The sequence below is a fragment of the Hydractinia symbiolongicarpus genome, chromosome 6 (assembly GCF_029227915.1).
Source record: "Hydractinia symbiolongicarpus strain clone_291-10 chromosome 6, HSymV2.1, whole genome shotgun sequence".
Lineage (NCBI taxonomy): Eukaryota > Metazoa > Cnidaria > Hydrozoa > Anthoathecata > Hydractiniidae > Hydractinia > Hydractinia symbiolongicarpus.
This window is the reverse complement of record NC_079880.1, coordinates 10,602,523-10,617,388: the sequence shown is the minus strand read 5'-3', so window position 1 is coordinate 10,617,388 and position 14,866 is coordinate 10,602,523. Positions and strand designations below refer to the sequence as shown.

The following is a 14,866-nucleotide window of genomic DNA, read 5'->3' as shown; positions in this document are numbered from 1 at the left end:
GTACTTGGACTTGTACTTTGAAGAATTGTCTTCTAGAAGCTTCTGATGATACCTGTGGGTGGACGAAAGGACCAGCTAGACATAGACAGACCTGGTGGTGGAATAATGAGGTTGACCAGTGTATAAAGGAAAAGAGAAAACTTTGGAAAGAGTGGAAGTCAGGTGGTAGTAAAAATATTTACTTAGAAGCTAAGTGTCGCGCTTGTACAGCAGTGTATAAGGCAAAATCAGAAGCAGAGAGAAACAGATTTGCAGATGTGTTAAGAAGGGAAGACCAGCGCAATGAGGTATTCAAGATAGCAAAGCAAATAAAGAAGACTAATCAAGATGTTGTAGGTGAGAAGTGTGTACGTAATGATAAGGGTGTTTTGGCTAGCACAGAGGAGGAGAAAAGGGTAGCTCGGAAGAATCATTATCAGAGGTTGCTTAACACTGAGTTTGATTGGGACGAGGATAATTTGTCTGATGATGATGTTGTAGAAGGGCCAGCTATGCAGATCAAGACAGAATGGGTAGTGGAGGCTATTAGGAAATTGAAGATTGGCAAGGCTGCAGGAGTATCAGGTATTGTTGCAGAGATGGTAAAAGCATCTGTATATATTGGAGTTGAGCTTATTACAAGTCTTGCTAACCAGATTATAAAGGATGGTGCTATTCCAAGTGAGTGGCAGTCGAGTGTAATAGTGAATTGTTTTAAGGGCAAGGGTGATGCATTAGAAAGGGGTAACTATAGAGGTTTGAAGTTAGTTGACCAAGTAATGAAAGTTATTGAAAGAGTGATTGATAAGTTACTTAGAGAAAGAATTGATATAGACAAGATGCAATTTGGTTTTGTTCCAGGGCGTGGCACTACAGATGCAATATTTTTACTCAGACAGCTTCATGAAAAGTATTTAGGAAAGAGAAAGAATCTCTATTTTGCCTTTGTAGATTTAGAGAAAGCTTTTGATAGAGTGCTACTACGTAAAGTTATTTGGTGGGCTATGAGAAAATTAGGTGTGGATGAGTGGCTAGTTACGATGGTTCAGTCTATGTACAGCAATGCTAGAAGTTGTGTCAGGATTAACGATTCACTTAGTGATGAATTTAGTGTAAACGTTGGTGTACATCAGGGTTCTGTACTTAGTCCTTTGTTGGAGTTCAGAACATTGATACAGAGGAAGTTGAGTTTAGATCTAACAAAGTCTAGATCAGATTGGAAGAGGGTCATTAATATACCCCGTCCAACCCATGCTAGCATGGAAAACGGACGTTAAGCCGAGAATGATGATGATGATGATGATGACCTTTTGTGCAGTGCTGACCTTTTATGATACGATTGTGACACCCACTCTATCGATTCTTTATATCCTGCACACAGAATACTACTACTAATAACAATAAATATTTAAAGTGGCTAGCCCAAGAAATCACAAAAACGAAGAAAATAGTTAGTGGATTATTTTCACTGGGGGCCAACACACCTCCAGGATAAACTTTTTTTTTAATTTTTCCGATTTACAATGCATCTGTGCTTTCTCTACTTATCACTCACACACAAAGGTGAGGTTTCATGTTCTAAAATTTTAAGAACAAATAAATACTGGCAAAAGACAGATTGTTATTGTAAATCTTTGGTTAAGAATCTGTCCCTAGACAATGATTATGGGATTTTTTATGAAGGAGAAGTTTTTTTCTTATTAGATTTTACCAAAAAGAAGCTGGGTGCTAGCTAATTATTGCACAATAATTGAGCTTTGTAAGGTAATCAAGGTTAAAGCGGTGGAAATAATGTAAGCATCAGGGTAAGTAAAAAGGCAGTGCGGAACCTTCCTCACAAACGAACGTGCCATTTTGTTTTGAAGAAGGTCAACCATTTTTATGTTTGTGTAACCTCGAATTGAAATCGAAAGCCGATTGGTACGACCCGGATTGGAACATATACCTTTCTGTAATTTGTAAACAAACTGTTTTAAAATCGGGATGGCGGTTACAGTGAGGACAAAGTAATACAACAAATAATAAGGGATATAGAAAGATATATATAAATAAAAGAATATATCTAAACAAGTTAAAAAATATTAAAACCCTGAAGGCATCTTAAAGACCCATCACTCTACTAGCGCCTTTGTCTACGCCCAGAAAAGAATGAGGGGCAAATGACCATTGCACAAGCGCCCGCTAGAAAAGGAAAAGTATTACGCCCTCTTCACTTAGCGTACATACCAAGTTGTGCCGAACTTCGCCGGACCTTGACTCATATTCGGTCCATATGCACAGCCGCGAAATGTAAAAACAAACAAGGAAAAAACAAAAACAAAACCAAGTCATGTCTGGTAGGTAAAAGAGCCAAGCTAGCTATATTTCTTTTTTACTCGTCCTTTTTATGTTTTTCATGCCTCATTTACTTATTTTAGGCCGTGGGCCAATCCGTCTTAAAAGCTCTGAAAAAAGGTTTCATACCCCAAATCTCGGGACAAAAGTATCTATATATAAATTAGCGATTTTAAACATGCTGAATTCAAAAATAAATGTTACCAAGCTCGTAACCCCGCAGAAATTGAGCATCAAAAATACATTATTCGTGTGTTATCGTGTTTTATGTGTTAAGTGCTTTTCAAAGTATTTCTTTGTAATAAATAGCTAGTTTATAAAATTCAAAAATACATGTAAACACAATATGAATATTAACACACACTTACAAGATTTTTACAGCCTTAAAAAACTAGGAAAAATTAGGTAAATATTTAATTATCGGGTCGAATCGAGAACTTTTCGATGAACTGAAATCTTCAGCCTCCCTTATCCCAGTTTTTTATTTTTTCTTGTACCTAATATCATTTTCATATATATCGACTGAAAAATACAAAAAGGTCAGTAAGTAGCTTAATTATAAGTAAAATAATCTACTGGGAAAAGCAGATTGTGTGTTATCAATATTTAGCAAAAAACAACAACAACGTTATTACACTATTCAGCGTCTGATGCGTCAATATCTGACTCATCAATTAAAAAGTCGACGTTACTAAAATTAACATCAACCTCTTCATAACAATCTTCTTCGCTTGATTCTGCGATATCATTTTTTCCGTTCTCGCATTTAATGCATTAACACATCTTTGTACATGAGAGTTCATTCTTTAAAAATTTGCAACTTCTTTTTTTTCACCCACGTTTGCATCCACAGCTGATCAATTCTTTTAGCATCTCTACAGCACAATCTGTATCCATCCAATTTACAGCAATTTCTTCGTTTTCAATGTTCCAGCCATGATTTTTTACATCAGGAGCATTGATAAACTGAGATAGACACCTCTTCCAGACATAAGCCTGAAAGTTTGCGCACTTTGTGTGTTTTTGCAATGCATTGAACGTCGGTGGCAGTAATTCTTCGGCAAACTTGCCTTGTTGAAAAAGTTCCACCCAAGCTTCATTACACCAATTCTTACTGCTTCATATAATGAGCATACGAACTCTTCAACTGTTGAGGCGTCAAAACATTCGCTATCCCCAATACGGTCGATTGCGTGTTGAAAATATATGTTTGTATTAAGGCATTGCCAGCACTTTTGCTTCCCCTTGCCGTAAAAGCAGCTGGTGGTATCGCAACCTTGAAGATGAGTTAAAAATTAAAAGTGTAATTATATTTTCGAGTCGCTATACTCTTTTATGAACATTTGATTTTATGCAGATTGTCCTTACATTAGAGAAAAAGGAGGAATTGTATATTTTAACATAATTTGTTTTTTTTACCACTTGTTTGCTCCTGAAAAATTATTTAGCTATTGCTTAATTGCTGTAGTTCCCAATAAAAACACAAACTTGGAGTAGAAAATTTATTTCAATTTTGTAAGAATAAACTGAGGATAATTTGGCGGAATCCGGTGAGGATGCTAGCCTGAAGAGAAGATATTGTCTCAAGCTCACGTGCGTGTTCCCAATAAATTCGCTCTTCTCCACTACATCCGGAGCTCTTTCCTAGTAGTGTTTTCTGGCTTAACTAATCTCTCAATCACATCCAGAGCTCCTCTCCTGTGATTCCATTTCCTCTATCATACCTCACAAGAACCTACTCTTTATGAGCTCTAGCTTCTTTTGCATTTCACACCTGTTATTAACCTCTTGGTGCACCACCTCTGACTGTCAGCGCTGCATCCCCCTGCTGTTATTTCCCCAGTCATCAGTCTTGCTCGCGTGGTGCACCGTCGTTCATCGCCTCGCACCTGTACTTGACGAGAACTACGACGAGATAATTCAACATGATATAACAGGCTTAACAAATATACCTGAAAAGAAAACTACATGCAAGTGCCTATAAATTAGTCTTTTACAATTCGGGTAATAAAATCCCCATTTGATAAAACGAACAATGGGCTAGCCTTAGCCTCCCGAAAAACCAGGTAATTTCTTAAAGCTTTTACTGAGCAAAATTTGTGTTCAATCATAGCAAAAAGAATTGTGACACCTTTCCTAAATGGAGCTGTTTTGGATGCCTTAATCATCATCATTATCATCATTCTCGGCTTAACGTCCGTTTTCCATGCTAGCATGGGTTGGACGGGGTATATTAATGACCCTCTTCCAATCTGATCTAGACTGTGTTAGATCTAAACTCAACTTCCTCTCTATCAAGTCTGTCCTTATAACCTCCTGCCAAGTCTTTCTCGGTCTGCCTCTGGGCTTTGCCCCAGGAACTATCAAGTCTCTACACTTTCTTACCCAATTATCCTCCTGCATTCTTTCCAAGTGCCCCAGCCAATTCAATCTTCTTATCTGGATAACATCTTTAATTCTACGGAGACTTAGCCTGCTTCTTAGCTCATCTGAACTCTTTCTGTCTCTCAGACTGGCATTACACATCCACCTAACCATTCTCATATCATTCCTTTCTAAACAGTCAAGATCTTCCTGCTTCACTGCCCATGTCTCACTTCCGTACAACAACACTTCTTACACAGGCCTCATACAACCTACCTTTTACCTCAATTGACAGGACTCTGCTAGTCAACAAAGGAAGTAACTCTCTGAACTTTTTCCAAGCAGAACCTATTCTGCAAGTAACACTTCTTCCAACACCCCCTTCACTGCCCAACATATCACCTAAGTAACAGAATTTTTCAACTATCTCTAACAAGCCACTGCTGTACATCATTAAAGCTGGAAATACTTCATTCTCTATAATCTCACCTTTGCAACGCTTGCATACAAACTGTATGTCAGCTCTTAACCTTCCACTAATACTACTGCACTTCTTATGTACCCAATGCTTGCAAGTCTGACAAAAAATTGAGTTACTACCAACCCCTTTCCTGCAAACTCCACAAGGCCACTTTCCAACTACAAGGTCACACTTGGCTGCAATGCTACTAATCATGACTTTAGACTTTGCTGTGTTTACCTTTAGCCCTTTCTCTTCTAGTCCTTTCTTCCACTTCTCAAACTTTTTAACTAATTCTTCCATCGACTCTGCTATGAGATCCAAATCATCTGCATACAATAACTCCCATGGACAACCTGTTCTGAACTCCATCGACAGAGCTTCTAAGACTAGAATAAACAACAAAGGACTAAGTACAGAACCCTGATGTACACCAGCAGAACAGTTACACTAAATTCATCACTAAGTGAATCGTTAATCCTGACACGACTTCTAGCATTGCTGTACATAGACTGTACCATCGTAACTAGCCACTCATCCACACCTAATTTTCTCATAGCCCACCAAATAACTTTACGTGGCACTCTATCAAAAGCTTTCTCTAAATCTACAAAGGCAAAATAGAGATTCTTTCTCTTTCCTAAATACTTTTCCTGAAGCTGTCTGAGTAAAAATATTGCATCTGTAGTGCCACGCCCTGGAACAAAACCAAATTGCATCTTGTCTATATCAATTCTTTCTCTAAGTAACTTATCAATCACTCTTTCAATAACTTTCATTACTTGGTCAACTAACTTCAAACCTCTATAGTTACCCCTTTCTAATGCATCACCCTTGCCCTTAAAACAATTCACTATTACACTCGACTGCCACTCACTTGGAATAGCACCATCCTTTATAATCTGGTTAGCAAGACTTGTAATAAGCTCAACTCCCATATATACAGATGCTTTTACCATCTCTGCAACAATACCTGATACTCCTGCAGCCTTGCCAATCTTCAATTTCCTAATAGCCTCCAGTACCCATTCTGTCTTGATCTGCATAGCTGGCCCTTCTACAACATCATCATCAGACAAATTATCCTCGTCCCAATCAAACTCAGTGTTAAGCAACCTCTGATAATGATTCTTCCAAGCTACCCTTTTCTCCTCCTCTGTGCTAGCCAAAACACCTTCATCATTACGTATACACTTCTCACCTACAATATCTTGATTAGTCTTCTTTATTTGCTTTGCTATCTTGAATACCTCATTGCGCTGGTCTTCCCTTCTTAACACATCTGCAAATCTGTTTCTCTCTGCTTCTGATTTTGCCTTATACACTGCTGTACAAGCGCGACGCTTAGCTTCTAAGTAAATATTTTTACTACCACCTGACTTCCACTCTTTCCAAAGTTTCCTCTTTTCCTTTATACATTGGTCAACCTCATTATTCCACCACCAGGTCTGTCTATGTCTAGCTGGTCCTTTCGTCCACCCACAGGTATCATCAGAAGGTTCTAGAAGACAATTCTTCAAAGTAGTCCAAGTACTTTCAACATTGTCACTATCACATTGACTATTGTAGGCTAACGGCTGAACTTTTGCACTAAATTGTCTTGCTACAATCTCTTCCTTTAGCTTCCAGACTTTTCGACGGGGCCTGTACTTTCCCTTGGCTTCTTTAACACTCTTCAAGATAATATCACAAACCAGCAACCTATGCTGGGAAACACACTCTTCCCCCGATATAACTTTCACGCCCTTCACCACTTTCTTGTCTGACTTTCTAACCAGGAAGTAATCTATCTGTGTCTTTCAACCACCTGACTCATATGTTATCAGCCTACTCTGTCTCTTACTGAATGATGTGTTGCAAACCACCATGTCCGTTGCCATTCCAAACTCAAGCAATCTCTCCCCTTCCTTATTTCTGCTCCCAAATCCATAGCCTCCATGCACTCCTCTATAACCTTCAGATGACTTCCCACCATTAAAGTCGCCGCCCACCACGACAAGTTCAGTGTCTCCAAACTTTGATGTGACTGCTATTAACTCATCATAAAACTTATCTTTATCTTCCTCACTGAGTCCACACTGTGGAGCATAAACTAACAGAAAAGTGACAATCCTATTACCTATCAAAAACTTTATCACCATAATACGACTATTAACACACATAACATCTATTACTTTTTCTACCCACTTCTCTGCAACAAATATGCCAACTCCTCCATATCCATCACTATTACCAATCCAAAAAAGCTTTTACCTTGCCCTCCTACCTTCCACAAATCTCACTGAAGCTCCTCTCCACCTAACTTCCTGAACACAACACATATCAACAGATCTACGTTCTAACATTTCAACTACTTCACCTGCTCTACCTCTCAGAGTACCAACAGTTACACTAGCCATCCTCAACCTAGTGTTATCTACCTTGTGATGTGATAGCTGGGTAAAGGTCTGACGATGCTCACATCTGACATCTGTCCTACCGTGCGCGACACCTTCACTCCTTAGAGTTCCAGCCCCGTTTACGCAGTTTGTCTAATCAACTATTCTTACGGCCATTAATAAAGAGTTTTGGCATTGTTTTACAGCTGGATGACGTTCCTAGCGCCAACCGTTCACAGACCGGACTGGGTGTTTTTTAAAGTGACACCATCACTATGTGGCATTTCATGGGACTTCCACAATCGTCCCTTTAAACTAAGGTATGGTGGAGGACGTTCAACTCCTCTCTTGTCTCCTAAAGAGACCCTTCATCCAGGACCAGGATAACAATAACTTCTGTATCTGGTGTGTTAACAAGAACCCTCCCAAAGCGTTCTGCTGCGTGACTGCTGTGAAGGACCAGTCTTGTGACTGCCTCTTCGTGGTCGCATGATAACTCTTGAGCAAGTATTGATGTCAGCGTATCTTTCGGTGTCGTTCTTGTAACAAAGGTCTTTGTTACGAACATTGTTATGTTTTTAACTGTTCTGATGTCGCTAGAAAAGATAGCAGAGTTTCCTTGTTTTCTCCGACACTAAGGTACTTTCTCCATTGAGTGGGAACTTTCTGATTTGGATGATGGAAGGAAGGTGACTTTTTCTTTAAGATAGCATATTCATCAATAATTTCATTTGGTGCACTTAAAGCTTTTCGTCGTGTCTTCTTTGTAAATGTTTTTTCAATGACAGGGTATTCTGAAGGATTATGTATGATTATCATGTTTGTAATATGCGTTCGATATTTTGCTTCTTCTCCAAAGTCTGCAGTAGTTACCTACATCTAGTGTAAAATTGATAATAACCATAGATAGTGAAACGATGTACACATATATTTATTACACCCACCAGTTATAATGCTACACTATAAAGAAACAAATAATAAACATAATGATCAACACTAACACACGCCTCCCTTTTTCTTGTAGTTCGTAGAACGTCCATAGTGTTTAAAATGTCTGCAACAAAAGAAGGTACACAACCTGTGTGCACAATGAAATAAAATGAAACACTTTGATAATAGTTAATTTTATAATGTCACACATCAAGTTTTCCAATCGACAGAATATTTTGTAAACTCTGACAACTAGCACCATGTTTTGTCAGACAATCAGCCAATTGTCTTTCGGTGGGTATTCATTCCACTCTACTGTTTTCTTTACGAATTAGCATCTCTTTTATTGCTGCAATATCAATACGCAGTCGTTTTTCACTTATTACTTTCGTTGAATATATAAGTCAATGTAGATTTTTATTATCAATCTTGGCATTTATTGTGATTTTCTTTACGTCTTTTCTTAGCAATTCCGCCAGTAATTCAGATAGGTATACAGTGCATCGTCCAACCCATCTGATAGTGCTAAACTTTCTGCAGCTGTGGTACTCTTCACTACCCTCTTAATTTTGTTTGATGACCAATTTAGTATACAACAATCATTATTTTCTCCAACTAATAAAATGATATGTGCACCTGCACTAGATGCACCATCTGGCAAATTTGCATGGGAAGCATCTGTGAATACGACTAATCGAAGCTCCTGGTTGACATTCATTTTTGGATATATCAGTTTAAACTGATCAGACTTAATTTTCTTTACCATTTTGTTAGCTTCAATAAGATGTCTTACTTCTGGACTCTGGTTGATACACATGCTAAAGTGCAAACATCAAAACTAACATCAGGCCTGGTCTGACTGGCCACCCAATTTGCTTGACCAATCAAACTCCGTAAACTGGCAATTTCAGTGGAATTAAGTTTCTAAAACTTATTTGCTTGACGTTCTGGAAATAGAGGTTTAAGTTGCATCGAGTCAATAAAATCATTCTGGGACACTTCTATGTTACCATTGTTATGCTGTATGTTTAAGCCAACATATTTAAAATAATTTTTCTCAATTTTCCCAATTCGAAAGACATCTCTTAATTTATAAACAATCTCTTTCTCAAAAGATGTTGTTCCAGAGTGAATAAAATCGTCGACATGGATAACAAAAAGCCCTTCTAGAATATCCTCACGTTTCCAATAGAACATAGCTGGATCGAACTTGGATTGTACACATCCAAGCTTTTCAATTTCTTTTTTCACAGTGTCGCGCAGCATCATTTAATCCATACACAACCTTTTTAAGTTGCCTTGGTCATCTGCTTCAATTGGTGGCTGCAAAAATACATTTCTCTGGATATCGCATCCCTGAAGAAAAGCAGCTTTGATATCTGTGGTTTTGCATTGCCACTCTGTAGTGTACAGATTGCTATCAGAATTCTCAGGGTGCTTTTCAAGGCAGTAGGCGAGTCAACTTGTAAAATTTGCTCCTCTTCAAAGCCACTTGCAACGAGTCTGGCTTTTACAAAATTTTCTGAACCAGTTTTCTTCTCTGTAATTACCCATGTAGTAGAAATTGTCTTTTGTCCTGAATTTCTCGTTTCTTCAAAAACCTCAAAATCCTTCCAGTTCTTAATCTCTTGTTCCTTGGCAGTGATAACATCTTTGTCACAATAGTTTGTTGTGGCACTAAGACAATGTTTACTTCCTCAGTTCTTCCCTTTTCTACCTTTTCCCATTTGTCAATACTCTGAAAATCTATACAAATGGGATTTTCTTCATCTGGGTGTTTCACATTGTACCAGGAAGAATACTTCCCAGTTGCTTTGCCAGCTCTGCTGATTATCGTTGCCTCTCTCGAAATGTTGTCACCTGGTTGCTTGTAGCGAATTTCATCATTTTTCTTTGGCATACCCGTAACGTTGTCAGTCATGTTTTGGTCCAAGGTGGCATCGTCAAGTTGTACTCCGTCGTGTATAGCAGCATCAGCATGCTGTCTTTGATTAGTGCTTTCTTCGTCTGAAGATTCACGAATGCAATTCACCTCACCTGAGGTAACTTTTATTTCAGGGCCAGGATCTAATTCTGTTGACTCTTGAAATTCATGCCCAACTTTAATCAATCTGTTGGTTGATGCCCTAACATAAACATTTCCATGTCGCACAAAGACAATTTTTCCATCTTGACCTATTACAGTGCGAGGTCCTTTCCATTTGTTGGATTCGTCTCTCTTGTAAAAGACTTTACAACCTCTGTCAAATTGAGTACAATTTACTTTAATTTTATGTTTTAAGGCACGTCTGATTTTTGATGATGACTCAGCTTCTATGTATGCTCTTCTAGCAGCATGCAAAGTGTTGATATGCTTTGCAAACACTTGGTTCATTGTTGTACCTTCAAGAGCTGGCGGCAAATCTGTCATCACGTTGGGAAGATTAGGATTTTGTCCAAATACAAGTTGATAGGAAGAAAATCCGTTCCACATTTGCAGGCAGTTCTTTGCATTTATTGCCCACACTAGAGCCGTTTCCAAAGACAATGTTGGGTTGTCTGCCAGTATCTTTTCCAGACATCTGTCGACAACAGCATGGTTTCTCTCACAGATTCCATTTTGCCACGGGCTTTCAGCAGCTGTGTTAAGGACTTGAATGTTTAAGTTTCCACACATGTTTCTATAATCTTCATTGGCAAATTCGGCACCATTATCTGTCAAGAACTTCTGTGAGGCTCCAAATCCAGAACCAATCCACATTTGCATAACATTATCTATGATAGTGGATGGTTTTTTATCTTTGATGATTCTTGCAGTGGTAAATCGGCTGAAGAGATCAAGCAAATATAGAATGTTTACATCCTTGTTCCACTTTTTTAAATCCATAGCTACAGTCTCATTAAATTGATTTGCCAAAGGTAAACAAACTGCTGGTCATGGTGTTTTACAGAATCTTTGACATATCTCACAAAAGCATAAACTTCATCCAATATAGACTGATAATCATCATCCCAAACATTCGCATCACTCAGTAAGGCTTTCAATTTAGCTTGTGAAGGGTGGGCAAATTGCTTGTATAGTTTGACAAGCGTTTTCTTTTTCTCTGTTCTGGATACATCAGCTTCCAAGGTATAAAGGCAATCAGAAATTGGTATTTCTTCCTTGTCAAGCAGAATGCAATAATGTCCTGATGAGGTACTATCAAGGTCTAATTTGATTTTGGCATTCTTCATTGCAGTTTTGCTCAATAATAATGGGATTTCACTATCAATCACATCCGTTTTGATGAAAATGCTTTTTCCAGCAATCTCGCATGGGAAGGTTACACTACCTCTGGATTTCTTTGTTTCTCCTCCACCAAATTTAAAGACTGTTGAACTATCACAGTGCTGGACTAGATTAGATTCTCTAGCATCTAACGTTTTTAGGTAACAGTCCATCCAATGCCTGCCTGCAACCGTAGATGTGCAGCCTGAATCAAGAACAGCTGAATTTCTTGCTTCACTAGTAAGTAAACACAACTCACTTTCATTTGATCCAGTAAATAATGTGTTATGCTCCCCAGAGTTCATGGACCGTCTGTGAGGACAATCTCTCATAAAATGCAAAATAGACTCACAAATTTTGCATTTTGTAGGTTTACCATTGAAACCCAATGGGTTTGTTTTAGTGTCAGTGTTTCTAGATCGAAAATGTTCATTTTCACCATGTCTAAAAATTCTCTGCGGTCTGCTAAAACGGTTATGTTGATATTTATTTGGACGATTGTAAAGTATCTCTTCTGAAGCTGAGGCTCCCCTGGGTTCTAACGCAATGCCAGAAACATCACTCTCAGATGGGATAGCTTGTTCTCCATAGAACTTTCTGAGGGCAGTTTTCATTTGATCATAACTGTTCTTTCTTTGAGTAATCAACACCTGTTAACACCAGTTGTCTCTCCTTGTGAGAAAGTTTTGAAGCATCAAGTAGTTTAAATGCTAAGACTGAGGAAGGCAATTTCATATCTTTTTGCATTATTCGGTTATACCTTTTTTCAAATTCCAAAACAAAAGTCTCAATTTTCTGGTTAGCTTCACGCACGTATCTATCAAATATGGTATAACGTTCATATACCTCACTTAACTCATCTTTTTTAAAAAGTTTATCCAAATTATCAATAAGTTTCTCTACGCCATTATCGGCATTAATACTTTCCAGTTTCAGTTCATTAAACACTTTGTCTCTAACACCACTTGGATCATCTTCCGGAAAAGACAATGCTACTGCAACTCCCCATTTCTTTTTATCTAAATCTGTAACAATGCACCAAGCACCTAACTCTTCACAATATCTGTCATATGGTTTGTCTTTGCTATTGAACACCGGTGGGTTTTTATAGCCACTCATCTTCAACTACCGACTGCTACCATGTAAAATTGATAATAACCACAGATGTAAAACGATGTACACATATATTTATTACACCCACCAGTTATAATGCCACACTATAAAGAAACAAATAATAAACATAATGATCATCACTAACATCTAGGTCCGAAAATGTTAATTACCGTAATTAACTGTAATTATCAGCTCGTTTCTGATTGGTTAATTTTTATGAATTTCGATCCTCTGCAATTATATAAATACATGCTCAACATCATTTTACTTTGCCCGATGATGGGAGAAGGATCTCCCGAAACGTCGCCTACTAAACTATCATGTTCAAGAAATGATAAACTTTCCACAGTAATACTTCTACTGTATTTTCAAATACACTGGTAAAAATTAGCAGTTTCTAATTATGAACATATATTCTTTTTCTTTCTTTGACCATAGCTTAATTTTATGTATAGAACATGTCTTTTCTAATAACAGGTTATTTAAGACTTCATTCTAATTCCACAAATTTTTGGCACATTTAGCAACCCTAAACAATATTACCTATTTTTTTCTGATTCTAAGTTACTAAACTCTACTGGATTTTTTAAAAACTGCTTTCTTTAACAAAGTATATATTACATCTATTTACATATATATATGCAATGTTCTGCATGGAATGGGCCACCCAGCATTATGCCCATATTACTGTTACCAGACATTACGTGAAGCCGAGCGAAGGAATTGAACCTTAAAATCATGCAGAACTTACCTTCAAAACTTTCATTTACTTCTAACTGACTACATCTTTCTTCAACTTGCCTAGATGATTGAGTATCTGTTTCCATAAGTTCTTGTTTATGCAGCAAATCTCCAGCAACTATAACTTCATGAAATACTAACTCACTACTATTTCTTATACTTGGTTGATGAAAAACAATATGTGGAAAACTCTATTGTATACAGGGCTTTAATCTCTCTGATTTGTATTTGGAAGCATCTAATTGCTCCACAGTCTGAACAATATTCACAAATCTATTGTGCAAATGTTTTAAAAATATACTTTTCCTTGATTAACTAACTTTTCGTTGATATACTTGTCACAAAACTTCATGAATGATTTTTCATACATCAATGCTTTCCCTTTTTTTTCAGCCCAAAGTATTTTGGTGTAGCTGCTGTAACATGGCCTATGATATCTCACTTCCAATGCCACCATATCTTGTCCACTCCCCAGCTTGCACAGTATATCACTATAATAAATTGTTGCATTAAACTATAATATCAGGTTTTATTTTGATACACATACAGTACTGGAATCAGGACACCTAACATCGTGAGCGCGTATCATGCGCGACACGAACGATCTGCGATCCTATCGTGACCATCGCGATAAAAAAAATGTTAACAAAGAGCTTCGCGATAGTCGCGATGTATAAAAAAATAACGATGCTATCGCGATTGTCACTATTAATTGCGATTGTCGCGATGGATCGTGAATAACATTGAAAGTATTAAACAATAGATGTGTATAGCTAATCTTGTGTCTTTGTTTTTGTTTTTTACATTTTAAAATTGTTTTGCATCTTGTATTTTTATTAGAAATTGGATTTTAGAAATAAGGTGACATCAACTTAATTACTTGTTCTACGGGCGAAGTAGATAGTAGTTTATGGTCTGTCGGTCGGCAAAATAAAAATAATTTTATCGAGAATGTATAAATGGTCAGAACAACAAAAAATAAAAAAACAACAACAGAGGAGGGTTTACGACAAGCATATTTTTCTATGTATGTTTGCTTGTATTAGCGAATGTTAAATTAGCGAATGTCCCATTTAATGAAAGTTCATGGAAAAATAAGAATGTATGGTCAGAACAACAACAAAATAATAATAAAAAAAAAATAACAACGGAGGAGGGTGTTACAACAACCTTTTTTTCCATGCATTTTTGCATAACGCACGCAGTTTATATTTCTTAGTTGCGAAGGAAAAATAATAATTTGTCTCACTAAAAAATGTAACTAGTACTCAAGGTGAAAAGATAAAAATACTTGCATGTTAAAGAGCTTGTTTTCAAAAG

The 14,866-nt window shown here is 37.4% G+C and overlaps 1 protein-coding gene across 2 annotated transcripts in view; it reads left to right on the top strand.

The window, feature by feature from the left end:
* Window positions 1-2,117: 2,117 nt before the first annotated feature.
* LOC130646977 (exostosin-like 3) overlaps window positions 2,118-14,866 on the top strand; it is a 56,318-nt gene continuing 43,569 nt past the window's right edge. The window contains exons 1-2 of one of the 2 annotated variants that reach the window (XM_057452665.1): window positions 2,118-2,315; window positions 11,854-11,932. The gene's annotated coding sequence lies outside the window, so the exon portion shown is untranslated. The remainder of the gene's footprint in view (window positions 2,316-11,853; window positions 11,933-14,866) is intronic. The other variant, XM_057452664.1, reaches the window with a different exon arrangement.